The 5,000-nt window shown below is 36.5% G+C and overlaps 1 protein-coding gene across 1 annotated transcript in view; it reads right to left on the minus strand.

The window, feature by feature from the left end:
• The window catches only part of LOC147468401 (uncharacterized), a 47,134-nt gene that overhangs the window by 973 nt on the left and 41,161 nt on the right, over nt 1–5,000 (minus strand). The gene's annotated exons all lie outside the window — the stretch shown is intronic.

Here is a 5,000-nt window from a genome sequence, read left to right on the forward strand (position 1 = left end):
ATTATATATATATATATATATATATATATTATATGTGCGTATGTGTGTGTGTGTGTACGTATTTATATTTATATATATAAATACACACAAACATATATATATATATAGGCATATATATATATATAAATAAATATATATATATATATACTATCTGTTTATATATATAAAGTTGTATTATATATATATATATATATAAATATATATATATATATATATATATTATATATATATGTATATATATATGTATATATATATATATATATATGTATATATATTTATATATATTAATATATGTATATATATATATACATACTAGATACATATATATATATATATATATATATATATATAATATCTATATATATATATATATATATGTATAAAAATATTATATATATATATATATATATTTATATATATAAATATATATTTATATATACATACACACACACACATAAATATATAATATATATATATATATATATATATATATATATATATATATATATCAATCAACACACACATAAATATATATATATATATATATTATATATATATATATATTATATATATATATAATAATAATAATAATAATAATAATAATAATAATAAGGCGGGATCGATACTCTGCACGTCTTCTCCTTAATCGCGGCGTGGATCGGTCTCAAGACCCCGTTTGACCAGGTCATCACCAGTTCTGGCGAGTCTTGACCTGTTCAGTGAGACCATTTGCGTCTCTGAAGCAGTGCACCGTCAGCAAGCTCTTCATTGGGTCTGTGTAGCGCTGTGTTGGGAGGGTACGTGTCATCAGACTCCCTCCACTTCTGAGGGGTTGTGCCGGGGGGGGGGGGAGTGACCTGAGTCTGCTAGGAGGGGGGGGGGCACCTGGGGATGCAAGGGGTGCCGCGATTCCTGCTATTCTGTACACTATGTTGGTAAGCGTGGGGTGCAATGTACCTGTAATAGTTCCACAGGTTTCGTTTAAGATTGGATCTATTTTCCATGCGTGAATAGACCTGCACCACACAGATGCACAGTACTCTCCTGGTGCATAGCACAGTGTTAGAGCCGAAGTTCTAAGTGTGTTTGCATCGGGGCCCCACTTTCTGCCCGACATTTTTTTTTTTTTTTTTTTTTTTTGAAGCAGCGAGTTGCACGAGCTTATATTCCCTCAGAGTTTTTGAACATGGTTGGCAAAAGAAAGTGTCCTGCCCAGCGTTAGCCCAAGGTAGACTCTGGATATTGGTGGTAATCCACTTCTTTCCCACACCACTGAACACTGAGCTTTTCTATTTGCTTGTCTGTTCCTGAGGTGGAATGCGAAAACTTGAGTTCTAAATGGATTTGGGTTGAGGGACCATTTGTCATGGTGTTGTTTGGTGAGGTCGAGGTTGGTGGATAATCGTACCTCAACCTCTTGGAAGGTAGTGGAGGATTGTGTGGCTATAGGCAAAGGTCGTCCGCATATAATGAATCTACGAACATTAGGGAAAGAGGGTTGGTCGTTCGTACAGATGTTAAAAAGCAGTGGTGCTAGGACTGGTCCCTGGGGCAGACCGTTGTTTTGCGTCTTCCATCTACTTTTGGTGACATTAATTTCCACAAACAATCGGCGGTTTTCCAGAAGACTTCTTACTCCATTAATGAGGGATCTAATCAGGAACATGTTGGCGAGCTTCAGGAATAAGCCTCTATGGTTCACAGTGTCGTGCGCAGCTATTTTATCTACAAACACTGCCCCAGTAATTTGTTTTTAGTTTAAAACCGTCCCCTATGAACTGGGTTAGGTTTAGGTGTGTGTGTATTTATGTGTGTGTGTGTGTTTATCTATCCATATCTATATAATATATATACATATATATATGTATATATATATTTAATAATGATAACGATAAGGATGATATCGGTACGATAAGCAGTACAATGATAGTTGATGGAATCGGTAACAACAGCAGTATCAATAATGGTGACAATAATAATAGTAGCACAAACGATTGTTATTGTCGCATAATGGCATGTTATACATTATCGATGAAAACAATAATAATTCGATTGAACTGTAAGTTTTATTATACATGTTATAGATAAAAACGAGTTACAATATAATTCATTATGAGACGACCATAGATGCAGAAGTGAGTCTGGAGAACCTCATTAACTTCAAAGATACTACATAGATATGAGAATAGATAATTAGTGTGCACACCCCCGTTTGTAAGAATATGCACGTGAAGCAAGGTTAATTACAGGTAACAAGTTATGAAGATATATTGACAAACCTCAAATTATTGACAAACCTTAATTAAAGCGAGAGAGATGGGTGCTGAGGGGAGGGGAGAGGGGTTGAAGACATCACAACCAGGCGTATAAAAACAGAAAGAAGTTTATTGTCACCTGGTTTTCCTGCATCGAACTCTCCGGAATGAAGAGCGAGCTCCTCCTCGCCATGTACCTCTTCTCTGTCAACAGGTGAGTCCTTTTGGCGTAAAAGTATGTGCCACATCTTTAAAAGTCTTGATGTTCTTTGTTTAATATCACTGGCATTACCCATTCCCCTTTTCTTTGTCGCTTGTTGTGAATATTGGTTAACACATTTAGACCGAAGGGAATCTTACCATTGACTGAAATCTTCTAAACCTTTTTTCCCTATAGTAATGTACAAGGACACAAGTCTCCTTGGGAAAGACTGGGCTCCATGTATTCCCTAACGGCTCCCTAAAGACCGTTACCTCCCGGGGTTTCTGGATGACCCTGGGGATGCGGTTGGAAAGTAGGCCATGGATGCCTGCAGAGCGTAGTCAACAACTTGCACTGCATCCACGGGGCATACGCGGACATGTGCAACGAGTGTCGGTGTGCCAAGGTGAGTGTGTGCTAGGGTGTCTCTCTAGAGATAGGGTTGTATTTGGTAAGATTTGAAAACCCGCAGCGCGTTGGGAATTCTCGAACAGCTGGAAGAGGTGGTTAGCGTTCCTGACCACTCGTTGGGTCGTTTATAAGTCATCCATTCCAAACCTGTTATCGTTACCACTCATTCTCTGACTATTGTGGTTATATCTTTAAACATGGACATATTTTATGTATTTCTAAACTATTCTGGATATTGAGAACGAAAAAACGAACTATGAACAGGACCAAATAACAAAGGAAAAGCTTTTGAAATATAATATGTGTAAACTTTTCCATTCAAACTCATGGTGTCTCAGTCCGTTCCTTCGATTATGCTAATGTTCGATAAAATGAATCAGGATTTACAATTTGACCGTGTAAAAAGCCTCTGATAACTATGAATACAACGAAGCTATAAAAGCTTTATGAAACGGACGATCAGACAAATATACATACACACACACACACACACACACACACACACATATATATATATATATATATATATATATATATATATATATGTATATATATACATATATATATATATAGAGAGAGAGAGAGAGAGAAAGAAAGAGAGAGAGAGATTGAGAAGGAAGGGGGGGGAGGGGAGTTATAAATTGCATAGATTGACACAGAGATATCCTGAAAGAAATAATGCTACGAACTATACAGGGGTACAAAGAAACTGTTGAGAGATACAGAAGCTAAATGGAAGATGTAGAGATGCAGAGATACCATGGCATATAATGATGCGGAATGATACAAGGGTAAAATGAAAGCTAAAATAGATACATAGGCACAGTGGAAGATGTAGAGACGCAGTGGAATAATAGATACAGGGAGATCTGGAGGTATATTGGAAAATGCAGAGATAAAGAACCTGATGAAGGTATGCAGTCAAATATAAAGAGATACAGAAAGTTGCATAGATACAGCGGACGAGGAAAGATGTTGAGAAGCAAAGAAAAGAAGTAACTATAAAGATACAGAGAGAGATGTCGAGGTACAGAGAGAGATATAGAAATAAAATGAGAGATGTCGAAATACCGACAAACGAAGAGAGAGAGATGTAGAGATACAGAGAAATATAGAGGAAAGGAAATTTGGAGAGTCTTTTTTTTCGGGGGGGGGGGGTGAGTTAAATCTAGTTTACCATTTTGAAGAAAACCGTACATGATCAAATGCTGTATGTTGTGAAATGAATTTTTCATTTTTTTTCTTAAACAGGTATAGATAGCGTCACTGAGACATAACCATAAAATATTAGGCAATCATCTCTATCTACAATGCCTCCATATTACTGTACAATCCGAGCATATGGATCCTCTTGCTGTTGTTTCAACTACTTGATGTGTGAAATGAGATTTTAGACAGTTTTTCCGGAATTCGCCCTACGTCTGGCAGTGCATTCACCAGCCAATCAGCGTCTATGAAGAGTAATGACGTCACCCAACCTGAAATGAACGGATAACAAGCCTATTTTTTCTCTTTATTTCTTGCAGGGACCGAATGAATCGTGTGGAGGGGCTTGGGGTGAACATGGCAGATGCAGAACAAAGTATCATTGCTTTATTGAAAACAAGCCGCACTCAATAGGCAAATGTGTGAACAGCGTCGGTGGCTAAATATAAATTCATGTTACATAGGCTGAATATTCCTATGTTGTGTAGAGGTACTTATTAGAATTAAATTAAAGATTAGATTAAATTATCAAAAGTACATTCAGTGTTTTACATTCCTAGGTAATGCTTGCATCTTGTTTTAAAGGTGTCATGCATAAGGAGAAGAGAAAGAGAGATAAAAATATGATTTTCATTGAGAAAGAGAAGGAGAGAGAAAGAGAGAGAGAGAGATAGGGGATTGGAAGAGAGAGAAATGGGGAGAGGAGAAGAGATAGAGAGAGAAAGAGTGAAAAAGAAAGATAAGATTTTCATTGACTAGAAGGATTGTCTTGTAATCGCATTTCTTAAACCCTTTTGGTATTTCCTCTTGCCATAGCACTAATCCTTGGCATTTCTCTCTGTGGCAATCAAATAGTCAACAGGAAAAGAAGTAATAGAAGTCGACTTTATACATTTCTTACGGCGTTATCTGCAGTGTCACAAACC

Source organism: Penaeus japonicus, unplaced genomic scaffold (assembly GCF_977035675.1).
Source record: "Penaeus japonicus unplaced genomic scaffold, GWHDUDI00000001_assembly GWHDUDI00000029, whole genome shotgun sequence".
NCBI lineage: Eukaryota > Metazoa > Arthropoda > Malacostraca > Decapoda > Penaeidae > Penaeus > Penaeus japonicus.